Source organism: Rhinatrema bivittatum, chromosome 2, assembly GCF_901001135.1.
Source record: "Rhinatrema bivittatum chromosome 2, aRhiBiv1.1, whole genome shotgun sequence".
NCBI lineage: Eukaryota > Metazoa > Chordata > Amphibia > Gymnophiona > Rhinatrematidae > Rhinatrema > Rhinatrema bivittatum.
Genome location: NC_042616.1, coordinates 819995083 through 820019658, shown reverse-complemented (window position 1 = coordinate 820019658; position 24576 = coordinate 819995083). Strand labels below are relative to the sequence as shown.

The following is a 24576-nucleotide window of genomic DNA, read 5'->3' as shown; positions in this document are numbered from 1 at the left end:
AATGAATAGGACAGAAAAGGAGTCCTGGGAAGCTGAGGAGCAGCAGTGCTCATAGTGTAAAAGGGCAGCTCTCATGGGAGATGAATAGGACTCTGGGTACTAAAGTTGTGAGAGGAGGAGAAATGAACAGGACAGAAAAGGAGCCCTGGGAAGCTGAGGAGCAGCAGTGCTCATAGTGTAAAAGGGCAGCTCTCATGGGAGATGAATAGGACTCTGGGTACTAAAGTTGTGAGAGGAGGAGAAATGAACAGGACAGAAAAGGAGTCCTGGGAAGCTGAGGAGCAGCAGTGCTCATAGTGTAAAAGGGCAGCTCTCATGGGAGATGAATAGGACTCTGCGTACTAAAGCTGTGAGAGGAGGAGAAATGAACAGGACAGAAAAGGAGTCCTGGGAAGCTGAGGAGCAGCAGTGCTCATAGTGTAAAAGGGCAGCTCTCATGGGAGATGAATAGGACTCTGGGTACTAAAGCTGTGAGAGGAGGAGAAATGAACAGGACAGAAAAGGAGCCCTGGGAAGCTCAGGAGCAGCAGTGCTCATAGTGTAAAAGGGCAGCTCTCATGGAAGATGAATAGGACTCTGGGTACTAAAGCTGTGAGAGCGAGGAGAAATGAACAGGACAGAAAAGGAGTCCTGGGAAGCTGAGGAGCAGCAATGCTCATAGTGTAAAAGGGCAGCTCTCATGGGAGATGAATAGGACTCTGGGTACTAAAGCTGTGAGAGGAAGGAGAAATGAACAGGACAGAAAAGGAGTCCTGGGAAGCTGAGGAGCAGCAGTGCTCATAGTGTAAAAGGGCAGCTCTCATGGGAGATGAATAGGACTCTGGGTACTAAAGTTGTGAGAGGAGGAGAAATGAACAGGACAGAAAAGGAGCCCTGGGAAGCTGAGGAGCAGCAGTGCTCATAGTGTAAAAGGGCAGCTCTCATGGGAGATGAATAGGACTCTGGGTACTAAAGCTGTGAGAGGGAGGAGAAATGAACAGGACAGAAAAGGAGTCCTGGGAAGCTGAGGAGCAGCAGTGCTCATAGTGTAAAAGGGCAGCTCTCATGGGAGATGAATAGGACTCTGGGTACTAAAGCTGTGAGAGGAGGAGAAATGAACAGGACAGAAAAGGAGTCCTGGGAAGCTGAGGAGCAGCAGTGCTCATAGTGTAAAAGGGCAGCTCTCATGGGAGATGAATAGGACTCTGGGTACTAAAGCTGTGAGAGGAGGAGAAATGAACAGGACAGAAAAGGAGCCCTGGGAAGCTGAGGAGCAGCAGTGCTCATAGTGTAAAAGGGCAGCTCTCATGGGAGATGAATAGGACTCTGGGTACTAAAGCTGTGAGAGGGAGGAGAAATGAACAGGACAGAAAAGGAGTCCTGGGAAGCTGAGGAGCAGCAGTGCTCATAGTGTAAAAGGGCAGCTCTCATGGGAGATGAATAGGACTCTGGGTACTAAAGCTGTGAGAGGAGGAGAAATGAACAGGACAGAAAAGGAGTCCTGGGAAGCTGAGGAGCAGCAGTGCTCATAGTGTAAAAGGGCAGCTCTCATGGGAGATGAATAGGACTCTGGGTACTAAAGCTGTGAGAGGAGGAGAAATGAACAGGACAGAAAAGGAGTCCTGGGAAGCTGAGGAGCAGCAGTGCTCATAGTGTAAAAGGGCAGCTCTCATGGGAGATGAATAGGACTCTGGGTACTAAAGCTGTGAGAGGAGGAGAAATGAACAGGACAGAAAAGGAGCCCTGGGAAGCTGAGGAGCAGCAGTGCTCATAGTGTAAAAGGGCAGCTCTCATGGGAGATGAATAGGACTCTGGGTACTAAAGCTGTGAGAGGGAGGAGAAATGAACAGGACAGAAAAGGAGTCCTGGGAAGCTGAGGAGCAGCAGTGCTCATAGTGTAAAAGGGCAGCTCTCATGGGAGATGAATAGGACTCTGGGTACTAAAGCTGTGAGAGGGAGGAGAAATGAACAGGACAGAAAAGGAGTCCTGGGAAGCTGAGGAGCAGCAGTGCTCATAGTGTAAAAGGGCAGCTCTCATGGGAGATGAATAGGACTCTGGGTACTAAAGCTGTGAGAGGAGGAGAAATGAACAGGACAGAAAAGGAGTCCTGGGAAGCTGAGGAGCAGCAGTGCTCATAGTGTAAAAGGGCAGCTCTCATGGGAGATGAATAGGACTCTGGGTACTAAAGCTGTGAGAGCGAGGAGAAATGAACAGGACAGAAAAGGAGTCCTGGGAAGCTCAGGAGCAGCAGTGCTCATAGTCTGGTGGAGGAGACCTTGCATATCGTCGCTGCTGCAGAGATTGGGATATGGCTATACCCATTCCGAAGGCACAGGGATGACAGAAATGGGGGGGAGGGGGGGAGAGGAGGAGGAGCTGTTTATGAGAAAACAATATGTAGATAACTTTAGAACATTTGCATATGTGGAAGAATGCAAGTTTATTGCTGCATTTCGTAGCCTGTGCCTGTGTGATATGCAGAAATAAGCACTTTAACATGGCTCGCAAATAAGAAGCGCATGTCAGACAAGCTGGGATTATCCGGATAAGTGGCGGAGGAGGAGCCTAATGGCTACGCCCCAGGGCAGCCAGGGTCCAAACCCCACTGCCACTCCTTGTGACCTTGGGTAGGTCACTTCCCCCTCCATTGCCCGGGTACAAACTTAGATTGGTAACCCCTGGGGTCGGGGGAATACCTGCAGTTCCTGAATGCAATCTGCTTTGAAGTGCTGAAAGCTGGAATATAAATCAATTCTACTTTCCTACTGGGCTCAACTGAAATTCTGCTTTACAATTCATCCCACTTTGCCTCTCTTCAGTTAAAACATGGGTAACTCATAACAAACTTAGCTTACGTTTAACAAAAACTGAAATAATGATTCTAAGGCCCCCTCAATTTGAAAACATTCCTGACTTTATTCTCTTTGACAATAAATCTACCTACATTTCTTAATAGGTTCGCAACCTTCATCTCATTCTAGACCCCAAATTGAAAATGTCAACTCATATTATCCACAGTTACAGCCTCATTTTACAAAGTTCAACTTCTCAAACATATTAAGGCACTACTCAATTCTACTGCTTTCCGTACAGTACTTCTATCCTTGATACTCACAGGACTGCTCTACTGTAACTCTTTATCTAGGCACTATGTCCACTCCAAGTAGTACAAAATGCTGTGGCTTGTCTATTAACCAACCAAAGACTACATGATCATACCTCTCCAGTTCTCTTTAACCTACATTGGTTACCTATTAAATGGTTAATTCAGTACAAAACCTTGACTATAATACATATCTTATTCATAGCAATAACTCATGGTTATCTGAAACTTTTCATCTCTATATTCCTTGCAGAAATTTCAGATCAATAAATCAACTTCTCTTACAGGTTCCCTCCCCAAAATCCACTTGACTGGTCATGACCCATGAGCGTGCCTTCTGCCTCGCAGGTCCAATTCTATGGAACGCAATGTCCCAAGCTCTCAGACTTTTAAGCAACAATAAGAATTTCAAAAAAGCATTAAAGCACCACCTCTTTAAGCAAGCCTTTCCAGACCTATGTGAGACTCACCCCTGCTGACCTCTACCTACTTTCATTCAATTGCCTAGCAGGCCGACAGAACGGTGCGCTTAGCCAAGCACAGTGTTTACCATGTGATTGGCCGCACGTTTCCACCTGCATCTATGACTATTACCACTTATACTGTAAGAGTTAATAGCATGTCGAAAACGCATGGCCAACCCCCCAAGTACTAATAGCGCTCATCACATGCAAATGCACATTCCTTGTAAAAAGATGAACTCACACATACTATTCATTACACGGTTAAGGTTGTGTTAATTGTTAAATTTGTTAAATATAATTATTATTACTTTCAATGTTCATTGTAATAAGGTTAAATAGTTGTAATAAGGTTCAATGGCTGATTGTTATTGTTCAATGTTCCATGTAAAAAAAACCCCGGTCTAACCTCCCAGACCAGGGCAACCTTTTCGTTACTTGTAAACCGGATTGATTTGTATTGTATACAGGAATTCCGGTATATAAAAATTAAAAATAAATAAATAAATGAGCCTATTAGTTAGTCGCCTGGGATACTGAAAGTAAAATGTGTGGCCAAACTATCTTACTTAGCCGGACACATAGCACTGTTTCAGACTTAGCCGGACACATAGCACTGTTTCAGACTTATATGGCTATCTTACTTAGTTGGAAAAGTCTGATAAAGCGCTACTTAGATGGACAAGTAGCACTTTTCAGACTTATGTAGCTAAGCTGTACTTTTGCTGCTACTTAAGTGGATAAGTCGGAAGATGACCAGATAAATGCCACAACTTAGCTGGATATATCCAAAACTTGACCATCTAAGTACCAGAAAAGGCACTATTTAGCCACATAAGTCAATTTTAGCCAGATAAGTGTGTTGCATTTGGCGGTTCGCAGGCTCCTTCTGCAAACCCCGTGCTTACCTCACTACCTGGACCCTTCTACTCCACTCCTCTGGGCTGCTCTTCCCCGAAACGTGTCGGAAGCCGTAACACAACGCGGCAGGATGCTGCTGACACTGCTGGGCCCAGTTCCTCCTAGGGCATGTGCGTATCTGACCTTGTCTAATTTAAAGGGCTAGCAGCAGGAGAAGCTAAAAGGCACCCTCTGATATCATTCTTCAGGCCTATAAAATGCTCCTGCAGACGCCTCTCCAGTGCCTTGGCAATAGGTCGACTACCTTGATAGCAGCAAGTTGCCTCAATGTATTTCTGGTCTTCGCGAAGTCTTCCTGGTATTCGCTTCTGTGTTCCTGATTTTCATCTTGTCAGTTCCTGGTTAGCGGTCCCAAGTTCCTTCATCTTGTCTTTGTGGTCAGTCTTTGGTTCTTCAGTGTTCTTCTCCTCCGCCTGTGTTGTTCCTTGCCTCTCTGCCTGCCTACCCATCCTACCTCCCCTTGGACGAATTTCTGGCTCTGCCCTCGGCTTACTCAACATTAACTCTGTTTGAACTCTGCCTGCCACTGACCACTGCCTGATTCTGAGCAACCTGAACATGGACCCTGGCCTGTCACTTGATTACTGATCTTCACGCCTTCACCTCTCCACCAGAGGCCTGTGCCTAAGTCCTGCCAGCACCGGCACCCAAGGGCTCAATCTAAGAGGAACAAGGGCTGGAATACATGAAGCTCCAGCGGAACCTCTGCCATGACCAGCTCCGCCAGCTGATGGTGGGGATCTGCAAGGCTCCTCCCTGCAGGTAGCGTCAACTCCACCTCAGCCTAGGAGTCCATGTCTGCAACAGATTGCCAAGGCCATGGACTCAGCAGAGCCACAGCCCTTCAGGCCATCCTGCACCTAGCACAGAAACTTTAGGAACAGCAGAATTTCCTTGAGCACCTGGTGGCTTCCATGGAGCAACTTAATGCCTACTTAGATGCCACTGTGGCTTCGCTGTCCCAGCCCCAACTGCAATGGCTTCACGCTTTTGCAGTGCTGAGTAGTTCCATCCTGCATCTGCCTACTCCTTTCTGGTATGCTGGGGTCCCAAAACTCTGCCAAGGATTCCTCAATCAATGCTATATGCATTTTTCTCTCCAGGCAGCAGTCTTTCCAGAGGACTCTTAAAATGACCTTTATCTTCTCATTTCTTGATGGCAAAACCCTGGCCTGGGCCTCACCCTATGGGAATGCATTAACCCAATCCTTCAGAATCTACAGCGGTTTATGACTGCTTTCAAGGTCGTCTTCAACGAACCCAGCCGACTGGCTACCTTGGGCTCCAAACTCCTCCATCTTCGCCAGGGCACCCAGTCTTTCATGGACCATACCGTTGAGTTATAGACCTTGGCCACTGAGCTCAATTGGAGGGATGATTGTCTATGGACCATCTTCCTGGAGGGCCTGTCCTCCAGAATAAAAAACAAGCTAACCACCCGTGAACTGCTGTAGTTCCTGGAGGGGTTCACTGACCTGGGTGGGTAGGATTGACTGCCACATCCAACAATGGACCAGGGAACTCCGCACTTCTGTGCCGGCCCATCATGCTGGTCCGTGCTTCCAGCGGCTTTCTCCTCCAGCCTCTGCTTCACCATCCCCAATATGTCCGGACAAACCCATGCAGCTTGGTCAAGGGTACCTTGCTCCCGAGGAGAGACTCCATCGATGCCAATTACGACTGTGCCTCTACTATGCTGGCTCAGGGCACCAGCTTGCTCAGTGCCCCGTAAAACTGGGAAAATTTAGAGTCTAGGTTCCAGAGGGGAGCTGATCCTAGGCTTCACAATACCAGCTCCCTAATTAACCCTTCCCATAACAATCTCCATGTATGATCAAAACGTTTCCACCTTCGCTTTGGTAGTTTCAGGTGCTGGGAGTAACTTTGTGATGAAAGCCTTGGTTCACAATCTTCATTTGCCTACTGTTCCCACAAAGCATAAGAACCATAAGAACATAAGAAATTGCCATGCTGGGTCAGACCAAGGGTCCATCAAGCCCAGCATCCTGTTTCCAACAGAGGTCAAACCAGGCCACAAGAACCTGGCAATTACCCAAACACTAAGAACATCCCATGCTACTGATGCAATTAATAGCAGTGGCTATTCCCTAAGTAAACTTGATTAATAGCCGTTAATGGACTTCTCCTCCAAGAACTTATCCAAACTTTTTTTGAACCCAGTTACTCTAACTGCACTAACCACATCCTCTGGCAACAAAATTCCAGAGTTTTATTGTGCGTTGAGTGAAAAAGAATTTTCTCCGATTAGTCTTAAATGAATGCCCCCTAGTCCTTCTATTATTCGAAAGCGTAAATAACCGAGTCACATCTACTTGTTCAAGACCTCTCATGATCTTAAAGACCTCTATCATATCCCCCCTCAGCCGTCTCTTCTCCAAGCTGAACAGCCCTAACCTCTTCAGCCTTTCTTCATAGGGGAGCTGTTCCATTCCCTTCATCATTTTGGTTGCCCTTCTCTGTACCTGTATAGAGGCATTATGACATTTTCCATTCTATTAACCATTCCCTTCCTAATAATTCCTAACATTCTGTTTGATTTTTTGACTGCTGCAGCACCCCTTACTCATCTCATCCATCCATGGGGATCCTTAACCAGGAAGGATCACCTTGGCCACCACACCCCTAACACTGTGTACTGGCCTTCTTCATAAGGAAAACATTGATTGGAAAGCATGTGATTGGACCATGTTGCAATTCATTGTCACAGTTCTTGCTTGGAGTAGGTAGAGCCCCGCTCCATCTTTCTTCAGCCGCTACTCTTCTGGGCCTCGCTCTACCGTACAGCGATTATGAGGACGTGTTTTCAAAGAAGAAGGTGAAGACACTGCCACTCCATAGGGAGTTTGATTGTGGAATCGAGTTGCTCCCAGGTACCATGCCTTCACAGGGTAGGGTATACCCCTTGTCTCTTGAGACCATGGCTATGTTTAGAGTACATCTGTGAAAATCTTGACGGGGGCTTCATACTGCGGCAACTCCCCAGCAGGCACCAGTTTCTTCTTTGTGGGGGAAAAAGATGATTTCCTCAGGCCCTATATCGATTACTGTGGGCTGAACGCGATTACCAAGAAGGACCGGTATCCTTTCAATCTCAGAACTTTTTGACTGCCTCCAAGAGGCAAGGATTTTTATGAAACTAAACCTTCGAGGAGCCTACAACCTGATCCAAATTAAACCTGGGGATGAATGGAAGATAGCATTCAACATGCAGGACAGCCATTACGAATATCGGGTAACGCAATTGGCGTATGCAATGCCCTGGCTGTCTTCCAAAAGATTATAAATGAGATCTTCCGGGATCTTCTTTACATCTGTGTTGTCGTATATCTCGATGACATCCTCTTTTTTTCCAAGGATCTCAACTCCAATTGCCGCGATGTATGTCTGGTTCTTCAGCGATTGCGGGACAATTAATATATGCAAAACTGGAGAAGTGCCTATTTGGAAGAGTCTCCCCTTCCTGGGATATACTGTATCCAGCAGAGGCTTCCATATGGACTCAGATAAGGTCAAGAATATCCAGGAATGGCCCCAACTGATAGGACTCCGAGCCTTGCAAAGATTTTTGGGCTTTGCCAACTATTACTGTCACTTTATTGCCAACTACTCTAAGATCGCCACACCTCTCACTATCCTCACCTGCAAGGGAGCTAACACAAAGGTTTGGCCTCCTGAAGCCATAGCAGCCTTTCAAAAATTAAAGGCTACCTTCACCATCTGGACCCGATATGCCCCTTCATCATGGAGGTGGACGCCTCCACCAAGGGCATAGGGGCTGTCCTGGAGCCAGAATTCCCCTAAGAGGGTTCTCCATCCTTGCTCATTCAAGAAAGTTCTCACTGGCCAAGCACAAGTATAGCATCGGAGACAGGGAGCTCCTTGCGATCAAGCTAATGTTAGAGGAATGGTGCCTGTGGCTAGAAGGTGTTCAGCATCGTATTACATCTACACAGATCATAAGAATCTGGAACACCTCCATCATGCCCAACGGCTGAATGCACGACAGGCTTGTTGGTCCCCTGTTCTTTGCGCGCTTTGATTTTGAGCTGAGGTATCATCCAACTCTCAAGAACATCCAGGCAGACCTTTCACGCTCCTTCCAGGTAAAGGACGTCCAAGAACGTCTCCGGTACATCACTGACCCGGCTGGGAAGACCCACCAGGGAAGACAGTTGTTCCCAATAAGCTCAGAGAAAAGGTATTGAAATGTTCTCACAAATTCTGAATCACAGGTCACCCTGGATGGGCCCAAACCCTTGCACTGTTTCAATAATACTATTGGTGGCCACAAATGAAGCAAGATGTTAGACCCTACATGGATTCTTGCCCCACCTGTGTTCAGCAGAAAGCTCTATCAGGCCAACACTAGGAATTGTTACAGCCATTGCCAGCTCCCAGGGAACCCTGGACCCACTTGTCCACTGACTTCATAGTGGACCTCCCTCTCTGAAACAGCGCCATTATAATTTGGGTAGTAGTAGACCGCTTCTCAAAGATGGCCCATTTTGTCCCACTTCCTGGCCTCCATTTCCGCTCTAGAACTAACATGTCTGTTCACGTTCCATGTTTTTTGCCTACATGGCTTGCTTAAACACATCGCATTTCACCAGGGTGTACAGTTTACAGTGAAATATTGGTGTTCGCTATGCAAAAACTTCTATATCATCTTGGACTTCAGTCTGAATGGTTAAACCGGACACTCAAGACATTTCTCCAAACCTATATCAACAAACACCAGGATAACCAGGCCTCTCTTTTGCACTGGGCAGAATTTTTACATAATTCCCATATCAGAAGTGCCATCGGGGCTTCACCATTCCAAATATTCTACGGGAAGCATCCCTTACCTCCTCTACCGCACCCCGTGCCAGTACCTTCACCAGTGGCTCAACTGTTCACTCAGGAACTTCAGGAACTCTGGACTCGCACCAAGGACATGCGTTGGAAAGTAGCTGAAAGGGCAAAAAGAACCATTGTTATGCACCGGAGACCTACACCTCAATTTAAGGCTGGAGAACGAGCATGGCTAAGCATGTGTCACATATGCCTCTGTGTGCCTTCCATGAGGCTCGCCCCACGGTACACCGGGCTTTTTCCCATTCTCCGCCATGTAGGACCCGTGACTTACCAAGTAAAGCTGCCACCCATGTTGGGGATACACAACGTGTTTCATGTATCACTCCTAAAGCCCTTGGTCTTTTCCTGGCCTTCAATAGTGTCCCCTAAGCCTCAAAAAGCTAACTTCCAAAGATAGCACAGTATATGAGGTAAAGGAGATTCTGGATTCCAGTTGTCGGGGTAAGAGATGGGAGTACCTCATCTCCTGGAAGGGGTACGGCCCCAACAAGAATATGTGGGAGACTGCGTCCAATATTCTGGATGCTAATCATTTAAAGGAGTTTCACATTCTCCATCCCAAGAAACCCAGACCCTCTTGGAGGGGGTTTTAAGTGGGGGTAATGTTGCATTCGGCGGTTCATGGGCTCCTCCCAGGAACCACCGCGTTTACCTCACTACCTGGATCCCTGCTGCTCCAATCCTCCGGGCTGCCCTTTCCCTAAATGCGGCAGGAAGCTGCGCCAAGACACTGCTTTCGACAAGTGCGGCAGGACACCATGAACACCGCTGGGCCCAGCTCCTCCGAGGGCACATGCGCACCCAATCTTAAAGGGCCAGCAGTGGGAGAAACTAGAAGGTGCCCTCTAATGACAACATTCTTCAGGCCTATTCTTCAACATTCTTCAGCCTTGGCAATAGGTTGACAACCTTGGTAGCAGCAAGTTGCCCTCAGCGTGTTCCTGGTCTTCGTTTCTGCCTTCCTGGTCTTTGCCTTGTCAGTTCCTGGTCTGTGGTCCCAAGCTCCTTCATTTTGACTTCGTGGTCAGTCTTTGTTTCTTCAGTGTTCTTCTCCTCCGCTTGTGCTGTTCCTTGCCTCCCTGCATGCCTCCCTGCCCTTAGATGGCTCTCTGGCTCTGACCTCGGCTTATCTGACAGTGACTCTGTTTGATCTCTGCCTGCCACTGACCACTGCCTGACTCTGACCAACCTGAACGCCACCTGCCCCTGACTACTGTTTGACTCTGACTCTGCCTGTATTCAGCCTGCCCTGAACCCTGGCCCCTGGCCCGTGACTCGACTACCTCACCCTACCCAGCAGATGCCTGTGCCTAAGCAGGCAAGGGCTCAACGTAAGGGAATGAGGGTTGGTACAGGGGAAGCTCCAGCTGGGCCTCTGCCATGACCAACTCCACCAGCTGATGATGGGGCCCCTCAGGGCTCCTCCAAGCAGGTAGTGTCAACTGCACCTCAGCCTAGAGGTCCACATCCGCAACAAAGTATCTGCAAATGATATACATGCGTATCTTTACTTCCAGTTTTACAGGTACACGTGGGTACATTTTACCTGCATTAAGACACATTTATACCACATTAAGTCGGCTTTTTAAACGCGGAAGGAAGTCAGGGGATTTACAGTTTTATTAGTCTAACCAGTTTGCCCAGTCCAAGTGCAGCTCGAGAAGATCCTCCTGGCTCTTTAGCCTGAAGCTCCTCATTTCACCCAGATCCCCACTCAGTCATGTTTTTCCAATTTTAAGATGCTTACTCTATCACTTCCTCCCGATACAGAGCATAAATAAATATCTGCAAGTAAGGTGCCACATTTGTATGTGGAAATAGCTTATAAAATAATAACTTACTCGCATAAATGCTGGCCCCTCCTCGGAACACCCCTGACCTGCACACATTTTTTCTATGCACAAATTTATTCACGGACCCTCATTTACGTATTATGTTACAGATTTAAAATAGCAAATATTCACGAATGTGCTGTTTTTTACACATGAAACTTCTGAAATTCACCTTTATCTGAGCAACTGAAATGCAGGGAACATGGGAAAGGAAGAAGCACTGCGAGATATTTTATTTACACTATTGTGGTCTACAAGCCCCCAAATCACACAGAGGAACAGGAGAGAGATCTGGCTGAAGACATCCAAGAGGAGGGAAGGAAGGGAGAAGCGTTGCTCGTTGGAGATTTTAATCTGCCGGCTGTGGACTGGAGTATCCCTGCAGCAGAATTTGCAAGAAATAGATTGTGGATGCCTTCGAGTGGCTCTGCTCAGACAAATGCTAATGGAACCCATAAAGGGAGACGTGCTACTGGACTTGGTACTCACAAATGGAGACCGTATCTGGAATGCCTGGATAGGTGCCCATCTAGGCACCAATAATCATTGTTACAGGATCCGGCCTCGGTAGGCCGCAACCGGCTCCCTCCACCTACCGCCGTGGCTGCTTGCTGCTCGTCAGCCCTGGGAGTCTCGCGGCCGCAGGGTGCCATGGCAGACGCGCTCCTCTCCCGCTGTATCCTCGCCAGGCCTCCAACACTGCTGCTCTTCCCGGCCATATGCTCCACCAGGCCTCCGATGCTGCTGCCCCTTCCCGGCCGGGACCGTGGCGGTACCTTGCCCAGTCCCGCCTGCACATCTCATGCTCCTAGGCACGCAACCTCTGCCATCATTTAAAGGATTCGCTACGGGAGGTGCCAGGGCTCCTCCCTCCTGACCCGGGTCTATTTAAGGCAAGGCCTCCCAGCAGTCCTTGCCTTGGCCACTCGGCCTCCTACTGTGTTCCTGGAAGTTCCGTTCCTGCTTTCTGACCTGTCTGTGCTTGACCTCTGCTTGTACCTGACCTCCAAGATATGCTGCCTGCCAAGACCTCTGCTTGCACCTGACCTCCGAGATACGCTGCCTGCCAAGACCTCTGCTTGCACCTGACCTCCGAGATACGCTGCCTGCCAAGACCTCTGCTTGCACCTGACCTCCGAGATACGCTGCCTGCCAAGACCTCGGCTTGTACCTGACCTCCGAGATACGCTGCCTGCCAAGACCTCGGCTTGTACCTGACCTCCGAGAAACACTGGGTCTGACCCAGCACGGCAATTTCTTATGTTCTTATGAAGTAGCATGCTTGGGTTGAAGGCAGAGCTAGAACTACGTTTATGGGTTATCAAGCTCACATCTGTAGGAAGGCAGAAGTGGAACAGCTACAGAAATGCAGAGCAAGACTTCATTGCAGAATCACTCGAGGACAGGTGGATACTGGGTATACAGGGGTGTTGTTGCCAGAAAAAGTAGGGCCTGCTACTGAAAGCGCGTTCAGCGCTATTTAGCCGGATAGGCAGGAGTTATGCGGCTAAGCAGTGGTCGCTGAATACGCGTCTCTGTTCAGCGGCTGCCACTTAGCCATATTAAGTCCCATGCATGAAAATTAGGCGTGTACTCGGGGGATCGGGGCAGAGCGAGTTAGCCACGTAACTACTGATATTCGGAGTTAGCCACATAAGTTTAGACACCCCAGAGAGCTGGTCTAAACTTAGCCAGGTGGACTTATCCAGCAAAATATGCACATATACGTGTGTATTCAGCTTCTTTTCTGTGCCACTGAATATGCATCTTAACCGGATTAGTTCTTACCGGCTAAGTTACTTACAAAGGCAACTTTGAATATCTATCCCACTAGACTTTAAATAGAGGGTCATACTAAATTGTGTCATGAAAGAGTATCAAAATCCATTTAATGAGAGTCAAAAAATCACTAAATGAATATCACACATATACAGACACTTTTATTACCACAGCTTCATAGAAGGATACAAACTATAAAACAATCACGATCACGCCACATTCATCCTTAAAAACACTAAACTTCGAAAACATTTTTGTAAAATACAAAAACATCAATGTATATATTAAATGACTTACATCAAAATTATAAACATCATTTGTAAAAAATTATTACAAACTACAAATGTAGCAGCACAGCTTTTTCAAATTCTATCACTACTCTTCTAAATGGCGCCTCAACAACGGTCCTCCTTCTTTTCTCAAAGCATTAAAGTATTATCCCCACCCTCTAAATAAGAATCAGTTATGGTGATGAAAGATATTACACAACCCAAAGGCTCTTTCTACTCCCCAAATTTAAACTTCCTTTATAACAACCTAAAAATTGTTCGCCTTATAAATTGTATTCGGGGGATACTCAAAATTTGACATAATTGTATCTTTATTAAGATGTTATCCTCGGTTTTTTTTAAATGATAACCAAACAGTTCTTATTCTGTGAAATCTCCGTTGTCTTTATGACGACCCGAAGGCTTATCTTCACAGAAGGGTAAGATCTTTTTCAGTGATAGAATTTGAAAAAGCTGTGCTGCTACATTTGTAGTTTGTAATAATTTTTTGCAAATGATGTTACAATTTGATGTAAGTCATTTAATATATACATTGATGTTTTTGTATTCTACAAAATTGTTTCAAAGTTTAGTGTTTTAAGGTATGAATGTGGCGTGATCGTGATTGTTTTATAGTTTGCATCCTTCTATGAAGCTGTGGTAATAAAAGTGCTTGCATATGTGTGATATTCATTTAGTGATTTTTTTGACTCTCATTAAGTGGATTTTGATGTAGACTTAGATATTGAGAGTCTCGTGTAGTTCCACTGCATCTATCTGATTTAGCTATTAGGACATGAAAGAGTAGCGACTGTGAACGAGGGAAGCCAGAGTTCAGATCCCACTGCCACTCTTTGTGATCTTCCGCAGGTCACTTCACCCTCCCTGCTTCAGGTACATACTTATAAGGAGATTTATTAAACCTCGGTAGATTATCACAGAAGGGTCAAAGTATTGGTGGGGGCATCCCCACAACATCGAACCCCTCCCTGACAAATCTTCGTAGCAGTAATGTGATGCAATTTTTTATTGCGGCACAAATGCATGATAAAAAAATCGTGCCACGGGTTAGGGCCTAAGCGCGCAACAGTGGCTCAGCTCGGCTGAAGTCGCCATTTATTTATTTTATTTATTTAAGGTTTTTTTATACCGGCATTCATGAACTCGTTCACATCATGTCGGTTTACAGAAAACAGGGGTGCGGATAATACAACCAAAAAACATAAATAACGTGATGAAGAGAAGCAGTTACAATTAACAAGGGCTAATGAACTGGGAATGTAAGAAATAGAAAGAGATAGAGGAGAATAATTATATACAAAAGTTCAATATAAATATGGGGCCATCACTTAAAGGGCCCCAAGGCTCAACCCCCCCCCCCCCCCCCCAAAAAAATAAATGACCAAAAAAGCCCTCGGGGTCAATGGCGACACCACCCCCAACCACCCCTGCCTGTAGATGAAAACAATAAAGTTTTAAAATGCGCAATGATGCCCCGCCCCTTTCCCTGACCCCTCCCCTAAGTATCTCAAATAAACCCCTGCCCAATGCAAAAGGGCCCCCTTCCAGCCTCCGCCCGCCCCCCTGCCTTTCGGGGATGCAATGCTAGCAGCGGGAAGTGTCTTTTCCTTGACTTTGGTCCTTTACAACAAACATTTTTTAGTCTTAGTTTTTCTAATTTTATTTTATTCTTATCTTTAGATAACTTTCAATTTTTGTCAGATGTATTTTTGAATCATTTGAATCTTAATTTGTACTTATTTTAATCAATCTCTATTGTATTTTCTCATTAAGTCTTTGTATTTTAACCGTAACAGTCTAGATTGTTTTACAGATTGACGAAATATAAAAGAAATAAATAAATAAACAAACATTTCCCTGGGGTCTAGTGTTCCCCCCCATCCCCATAGTGGTCTGGGAGGGAGCTGGAACCACCCCATACCTCCAAAACTCCTCATTCATGGGCAGTGGGGGCCCAGAGTGAGCCCTAGCTCTGGGCCCATCAATGCCATTTTTCAAAATGGTGTCAACCTTACCTTGCTCCATCATGGGGCAAAATCCAGGGGCTGGAACTTAGCCACTTCTACCTCTTTTTCCAGCACCTCCAAATAGCAAAGGTCATCAGGACCACAATGCAAGCTGCCACACCCAGCAGCATCAGTCGGATTGCTACCGGCATTACTATCGAGGCCTCCACTATTGGGCTCAGTAGCTTGTACGACTCTTCCGGAAGCCTTTTCTATGTGAAGGCAGTGGACAAAGAGGTAGGGATGGGATTGATTTGAGGAGGTGGGAGCTGGTCCACTTTTTTTTTTTTTTTTTTTAAGTGTGTCAGCACTTAATGGGCTATATTCTTTTGAATATAGCCAGTTACATCTAAAATGTATCCATCTACTTTTACTTGGATAACTTTAGAGTTGCAGAAATCCACTACTTATTCTTGGGATAAGCAGCTTGGAATCTCTCTACCTCTTGGGATCCTGCCAGGTACTTGTGACCTGGATTGACCACTTTTGGAAACAGGATACTGGGCTGGATGGGACCCTTGGTCTGACCCAGTATGGCACATCTTATGTTATTATGTGATAAAATTACAAATAGGGAGGAAAGTCAACTAAGGCCTATAGCTCACTCACTCTATGTGCAGACATATTCAATACCAAAAATACTATTTCCATGTCAAGTACTTAAGCTCATCTGTGTCCAAAGGCTCATACACAGCTTCCATCAGAGTCGTAAGGACTATGTTGATGTCCCAGGGAATTGGAGGCTGCCACATACAGGGATGAAGATATAGGAGGCCCATCACAAATTTAGAGATTAGAAGATGTACAGAGATCAGGGAACCATCCTCCTACTGATGATATGCCACTATGGAATTGATAGGTATTCTGATCGAAAAGGTTGCCAGGCTCATTTTGGACAGGACATTAACAGCTGACATGGTCCACAGGTGAGGGGGGGTCAATGGAATGTTTCCTACACCATCTCATATATCAATTCCATGTCAAACATAATTCCTTCGTGTGGAAGGCTTTTGGGAGACAATAATATCTCCTTCTATTGGCCTGCAGGTTACAATGCGCTATGGTCACTTGCTCAACATCCACACTGTGAGGCTGAGGGAAGGGTGGAGCAGCTGCAGAAGGAAGCCCTCTTTCTGCCTTAGGAGGTTCAGGCTCCACTCTAGTTTCTGAGGAGAACTGATTGAAAATTGTACGAGATACACATACCATGGATGTCTCGACCATGCTGGAGCCCTCAAGATCATTTTGGCTTTATCTTGCATGCATTTCTGAATTGTTTTGGAGAGTAATGGAATTGGGGGGAAAGCATAGAGAAGGCCCCTGTTCCACAAGATTAAGAAGGCGTCCACTGCTTCTCCGTACTACTGGCTGGGACAAATGGAGCAGGAGCAGTCTACTTGCCTGTTTTTCTCTGTTGCAAAGAGATCTATCCACATTCACCCACATATCGGAGGAAGAGAGGTCTGTGACCTCCTGTGCCAGGGCCCATTCGTGCAAGCAGAATAATCTGCTTAGTCTGTTTGCCTCCATATTTTCTATCCCTGGAAGACATGCCCCTTGCAGTGTTGCACCGTTGTGGTCTGCCCAGTTCCATAGATGAAGTGCTTCTTGACAGCGTTCAAGAGCCCATTCCCCCCTTTTTGTTTACATAAAACAAAGCTACTTGGTTGTCTGTATGAATCATTTGTTTTCCTTAAAGTAAATGTTGAAACACTCGTAGTGTATAGCGCATTGCTCTTAATTCTAGAAAGTTTAACATGATATGCCTTTTCTCTGTGAGCCCAGAAATTCTGTATTTTGAACTGATGAAGATGCGCTCTCCAGCCCCGAGGAGATGCTTCTGTGGTTAGATTACCTGGTGCTGGATCGGCTGAAGTGGGGCATCAGTTCTAGCACTCTTAGCTGAAGCCACCAACTGGTTGATTTCATTTGGTTGGTCAGGCGAACACGAGACAATAAGGGTTGGAGAAATTGAACCCACTGCGTATGCAATTCCCAATGAAGGCATCTCATGTGTAACCAGGTGAAAGGGACTACATGTATCGCTACTATGTGTCCCAAAAGCGAGTTGTTGTGGAGTTCAGTAATGCAACACGTCATACTAAGTTCTGGCAAACTAAGTCTATGCGAACTCCTATGAACTGCAGCGATTGTACTGGTTGCAGGTTTGATTTTTCATAATTTATCGGGGAAACCTAGTTGCTCTAGACATGTGATGGTCTAGTTTCCTTGGAGTGGGCTGTGATTAACCAGACATCTAAGTATGGAAATATCCATATTCCCAATTGTCGTAAGTGTGCCACTGCCACAGCTAGACACTTCGTGAAGACTCGGGAGCAGATGAGAGTTCAGACGGGAGGTATTGCCAACAGGATGGGTATTGCCAACAGGATGGGTATATGGGGATGTGATGTATGCATCCTTGAGATCGAGACAGCACATCCAGCCATGAGGTTGGATGAATGGTAGTATCGGTCCCAGAGACGTCATTTTGAATTTTTCTCGATAGAGATGTGTTTGCTGTGTGCCCTGAGATCTAGGATGGGGCGAAAGCCCCCCGATTTCTTGGGAATGAGGAAGTATTTGAAGTAATACCCGATTGCATTGGGGAGTAGTCAGCTTTCTGAGAGCATTCTGTTGTAGTAAGTTCTCGAATTCCTGGGACAAGATGGCGAGGTGTGACTGGTCTACTGAGAAAGTTGGTAAGTGAGGCATTTGTAGGCAACTGAGAAAATGTAGGCAGTAACCATGATGAATTATTGTCAAGACTCGCTGGTCTGTTGTTATATTGGACCATTCCTTGAACTGAAACTGGATCCTGCCCCCCCTAGCGTGCTGTGCTGAGGCAGTGTTTTGTTTAAAAACCCTGCTGTGGCTTGGTTGCTGCTGGGTCTGCGACTTTTGCCATCCTCAAACTTGTGTTGGTTGATTTTGCTGCCAAGGCTGTTGATATGGAGTATGCCAGTGTGGTTGGTATGGCCTGTAAGATCTCCTGGGGAAAAAAGGTTGTTTGTACTGGGGGTAGAAGCGCTTTTGTGTAATCTGCAGGTCCCCATTCATGGAAAGGGATTGTACTAAAACATTTTCTTTTAATTGCAACACTGTTTTGTGAAGCTTTTCTCCGAAAAGGTTGCCCCTAAATAAGGTAGATCTGCTAGATTTTCATGGACACATTTCCTAATGCCACTTGCTCTCAGCCATGCCATTCACCTTACTCCTATTGAGAACGTCAATGTTCTAGCGGATGTGTCAAAGCCTTCGTAAACCAATTTTAATATATGACAAAGGCCCTCTTCTAAATCAAGGAGTGGCAGCGGTGTAATCTGCTGCCTGTCTTGTGCTTTGATATAGAGTTTGAGCCACTGCACACATTTGTGCAAATATTGCACTATATAAAACTGGTGGTGTTGTATTCTAGAGGTGTGCATTGCATTCTAGAACACTTTTTTACCAAAATTGTCCAGGAGCTTATGGTCTTTGTCTGGCTGTGTACTGGCATGTAACCAGCTCTTTATTGCTTTCTGCACTGTTGACTCCACCACTACAAAGTTGTGTGGAAGGTGGACCACTCTGTGGAATTTGAGGTCTACTTTGTGAGCTACTACCAACCCCAAAAAGAGGGATTCCCACATCCTCATGAGTACTTTATCCAATAGCAAATGTGACGGCAGTAAAGATGGTTCCACTGGTAGGTTTAATATCCACCTGGGGTCAGGATCTTTCTTTACCTCTACCTTAAGAGAGGTGCCCACTCTTTCTACAAAATGGGAGTATGTTAAATCTTCCAGTGGAGAGGAATGATCCAGTGTTTCAAATAGTATTTCAGTGGAACTACTGGGGGACTCCCTTGGAGAAGAGAGGGCAAGACTGTCTGATCTTGGCTCCAGTGAAGGGACCCTCGAAGGGACAAATAGTGGTGGGAGATTCTCCTGGTTATCCTCTGAAGAAGATGAAGGAGGTAGTGGCAGCATCCCTGGCAATATTGTTTCCATGGTTAACTGGCAAGATAGGGTTTGTTGGTGGGAAAGTTGGTTGTAATATCTGCGGAAACAGAGATGAAAAGAAACGCCACACAATATCTGGAATTTGCTCAACTACTTGTTGCGACCTGAGACCTGGGGACTGTGGTGGAATGTCCTCTTCTAGTACCAACACCTGTTATTGTTCTGTAATAGTTGCGTTTCCCAAAGGTAAAAGTGAACAGACTGGCTGTGGCGTTTTGAGTCGAAGTCTCTGATGCCACATGCTGAAGGCTAAAAACGAATTAGGACCTCTCCTGCTGGCAGTTGAAAAGAAGTATAATACAATGAATAAATTCCCCGAGAGAACCTAGGTGGTGGAATCACTGCACCCAAAATATCATAGGCTAGGTGATATGGAGGTCCCAGCATTAGTATGGACCAGTCTTTCCTTGGGGGTGCAGTGTTACTTTTTCTCCTATATGGGCCTCATGTTGCTGAAGTCCACTGGTTCTGGATGACTCCGATGGAGTTCGGGATCTGTGTTTCCTTTTCAGGTGCGTCACAATCCGGAGGGTGCTGAGTTTTGCTTGTGGAAGCGGTATCTCTAATTGACTTAGGGAATGGCCTTTGCTATTACTGGCATCAGTAGCATGGGATCTTCTTAGTGTTTGGGTACTTGCCAGGTTCTTGTGGTCTGGTTTGGTCTCTGTTGGAAATAGGATGCTGGGCTTGATGGACCCATGGTCTGACCCAGCATGGCAATTTCTTATGTTTTTATGTCTAGGTCCCATGTTGTCCTTGGATGCATGGTTTTTTTTCTTCTTTACTTGCATCACTGCATAGTCTGGTGCTGGTCTTAGTCTTTTTATGATCTTATGTGCTGAGTGTTGAGAACCGTGCATTGTAACGTGTGAAATGGTGCACCACGCGCAATGCGTCATGGGTCAAATTTGGTATACATCATCAGCTTTTGCTTTGGCATGGCTCCATGCAACTTAGGTTGCGCTGAAGGAGGTTATAGCAATGCTTTTGGCATGTACTCTGTCCTTGCGGAGGCCAGCCAGCTCTCTGGGCTCTGTATTTCCTTTCTCCAGCTGGGAGAGCAGTGGGAGGATCTCCTACCCTCACGACTTCTATTGGAGGAAAAACTACCTGAGGCAGAAGCCGAGAAGACTCCTGTGGGTGATGAAGACGTGCCCTCTGTCTGGAGGCATGCTATTTTTTCAGACTGCTGTCTCTGGGCCCTAGGTGACATTCTGCCACAGTCCCAGCAGTTTGTCTAGTTGTGGTCTGGGCCTGGGCCTTGACATAAGTAACAGTAGCTGTGGCCACCTGTCACCGATGATGTGGCCACAGGAAGACTATTTGAACCTGGAGGTTTCTTCTGGCCCATGATACCATTGACAAGTGCTGTTTTTGGGATCATTTATACAAATTTTCAATGAGGAAACTAAAAAATCTCAGGAGAGACAGGATTTGCCATCTGTGCTGTGCGCAGACAAAATCAGACTGAGGAGATTTCTAGAGCGCTGAATTTGCACAGAAGAATAGAATATGCTCAGTAGAGCTGAAAGCACCATAAGTTTTGAGAGATAGCTCCGCTTAGTGATGATGACACCATCCATTCAGCATGGCTAATTCAAACTGCATATCGACGGAAAAAAAGACTATCATAGCTATTGGATTCTAGGAGGTCCATAATGAAAGGCATTTAGCTAGATAACTTGGGAGCTATACAGATAACTGCCACCTTCTGAATATTGGGAGTACTTATAGGACTAAAAATTAGCCAGATAAAATAGGGGTGTCCCAGAGCAGAGCAAAATTATCCACCTAACTTAGCCAATATTGAACTGTCTCCAGCTAAGTTAGCTGTAAACCTCTGGGACTGCTTCATAGCAGTATTGCCAAAAAACTTTAGGCTTAACCTGCTATATTCATATATGGGGCCTGTCCCACCGCCCAAACCCCTCCAAGTACAATTTTAGAATAAAAAATGCCATGAATCTGCCTGCCGCACTACTTCTTGCCCTCTCCCTGGTCAGCCAAACTCTGAAAGCAATGCTCCCCACCCTCATACATTGCCAAACTCTTTTGGCACCAGTATTGCAGTACACTCGTACCACGATTCCGGCAGCGTCCACAATGTCCTGACACATCCTACCTGTACCTCATCATTTACCCCTACTACCTATCCCTCCATCACCATTTACTCCCATTACCTACCCCTCCCTCATCATTTAATCACACCCTACTCTCCCTCACCATTTACTCTCACTACCTACCCCTCCCTCACCATTTCCTCATACCCTACTCTCCCTCACCATTTACTCACACATCTTACCTCTGCCTCATCATTTACTCTCACTACCTACACATCCCTCACCATTTACTCCAATTATAGGAAAAATGGTTCTTACCTGCTAATTTTTGTTCCTGGAATATCACAGATCAGTCCAGACAAGTGGGTTTTGCATCCCTACGAGAAGATGGAGGCAGAGAAAAAAAACTTTTCAGGCACTGCTACAAAACCGAGAATGCCATCTGCAGTCCCCCCAGTATTGACCTGTACCCAAGCCAAGATGAACCCCATCCCAAATAACCTCACCCCCTTTACAAGGCAAGCAATAGAACGAGCAGTAGAACCAAGGTTGGATCTCCCTAAGTGGAACACTCACCCCCCAACAAAGAACTTGAAAACTGTTCTGCACTATGTACAACCAGCACTATTACAGGTCTTTTGCAATCAAAGGAGATAGGCCTCTGGACTGATCTGTGGTATTCCAGGTATGAAAATGAGCAGGTAAGAACTAATTTTCCTTTCCTGTTCATACCCCAGATCAGTCCAGACAAGTGGGATGTACCCAAGCTCCTCTACACTGGGCGGGAACCTGAAAGACCAGCTCACAACACACCTTCACCAGAGGGTTGCCTCCTCAGGCACCCTGACATCCGAATGGTAATGTCTGGCAAGCTTATGAAGCAAGGATCATGTCATCACATAAAAAAATCTCTTGCGGCAATATCAATTGAAACTCTGCTTCTTGCGCCCATCTGACCTTTACAGATGTACACTGAACAGATAGTTTCCTCTAGCCAATGCATGACTGGCGCCTTAGAAGCCTCTTCACCCTTCTTTGCCCTACTAGACAAGATAAAGATATGCTCTGATCGCTGAAAACTGTTAGTGATTTTAAGATAGCACATAAGAGTTCATTGAACATCCAGTAAATGAAGCCCCCATGCATATTGCGTCTTAGCTGTCAGGAGCCGAAAAGCAGGAAGCTCCATCACCTGATTGATGTGAAAGCCAGAAACATCCTTAGTCAAAAAAGGAGGGACTGTGTGCAACAAGACACCCCATCCGTGATCCAAAGAAAAAGGAACTGTACACCACAAAGGCTGTAACTCTGAAATCCTTCTGGTTGCACAAATCGCCACTAGAAAAATAAAAAAACATTTGCAAGGTAAGATCCTTCAATGATGCCTAATGCAACAGATTGAAGGGAGGGCCACAAAGGACTCGTAAAACCAAATTAAGGTTTCAAGTCGGACACAATGTACGGACCGGAGGATGTTAACAGCTTAGCCCCCTTCAAAAACCAAATGATATACAGATGTGAAGCCAAAGGCCTCCCCTAAAATTTACCTTGCAGACATGCCAAAGCTGCCACATGTGCTTGCAGTAAATTGCAAGCCAACCCGTTGGCCCAACCATCCTGCAAAAAGGCCAAAATGTGAGAAACATCTACCCGGAGAGGATTGACACCCTAATCTAGACACCACTCTTCAAACACCTTGCACACCCGGACATACGCCAGAGAATTGGAAGGTCTCCTAGTCTGAAGCAAGAGAGCAATCACCGCTTTAGAGTACCCCTTCAAGTGCATCTCCTCTCAAAGGCCAAGCCACGAGACAAAAGTGAGCTGCTCAATCCAAGAATATGGGCCATTGACAAAGCAGCTCCTGCATATGCCTAAATCGGATTGGTCTGTCCACTACTAGACACAACAGATCCGTGAACCATGGATGGTGAGGCCACTCTGGCGCAATGAGAACCACCCTTCCCAGAAGCCATTCTATCCGCCTGAAAATTCTGCCTACAAGAGGCCATGGTGGGAACATATACAGCAGAACTTCTGTGGGCCGCAGTCAGACGAGAGTGTCAGCCCCCTCAAAACAAAACTCTCTCCTGTGACTAAAGAACTGTCTGCCTTTGCATTGATGCGCAATGCTATCAGATACAACTGAGAACTGCCATACCTGGCCAGAATAAAGACTATGGCTTCCAAGGATCATTCCCATTCCCCCAGATCCAAATGTTGATAGCTGAGATAATCCACCAGCACATTGTCCACTCTGGCCACAAGGGATGTCGCCATCCCCACCAGATACTGTTCCATTCCGACAAACATTGCCCAGGCCTCTTGAACCACCTAGAGACTCTTCGTCCCGCCCTGACAATTGATGTATGCTACCATTGTCACACTATCTGAGAAGTCTGTCTTCGAATTTGCGGGAGGAAGGAAACCAATGCCCTGCGAACTGCTATCATTTCCAAGTGATTGATAGACCAGGATGCTTCCTTTTGCTGACCCTGAGTTGACTGCCCCTAACAAACAGCCCCCAAACTTTGAGGCTGGCATCCGTGGTCACTACCACCCAATCCAGAATCTCCAGCTCCACTCCTCTCACCAAGATAGGGCAAGAGAACCACCATGAGAAATTGGACCTGGAGCACCCCTTAAGTGGGTTCCAAAAGGACAGAAGTGCTCGTTGAAGTAGTCGCATGTGAGCAAACACCCATGCAACTAATTTCAGCATAGAAGCCATAGAACCCAGGACCTGCAAATAATCCCAGACTCTGGCCACCGATCTGAAGTAGATGAAGCATCTGAGACTGTAACTTGCTTACTCTCTCCATGATAAGAAACCCTAGCCCAACTGGGTATCGAACCTCACCCTTAGGTACTCCAACGACTGGGATGGAATCCACTTGCTCTTTGCTAGGTTCACTACCCAGCCCAGAGATCGCAACATATTCAGAACCCGCTGAATCGAGTGACTGCACTAATTCTGACTTCACCTAGATGAGCCAGTCGACTAAGAATGGGTGCACTATAACTCCTTCCCTTCTCAGCATCACCACTAGCACCACCAGCACCTTTGTTAATGCCCTGGGAGCGGTCGTCAGCCAAGCCAAATGGAAGAGCTGGGAACTTAAAATGCTAGCCCAGCACTACTAATCATAGAAACTGCTGATGGTCCAGACAGATAGGAAGATACAGCTAGGCCTCCATCAAATCCATGGAAACCAGAAAATTCCCCTTTGCGCACCGCCATGATTACTGTTTGCACCACTTC

At 46.3% G+C, this 24576-nt stretch overlaps 1 protein-coding gene across 3 annotated transcripts in view; it reads right to left on the bottom strand.

Moving 5' to 3' along the window:
• The window catches only part of ADCK5 (aarF domain containing kinase 5), a 269661-nt gene that overhangs the window by 80783 nt on the left and 164302 nt on the right, over positions 1 to 24576 (bottom strand). The gene's annotated exons all lie outside the window — the stretch shown is intronic.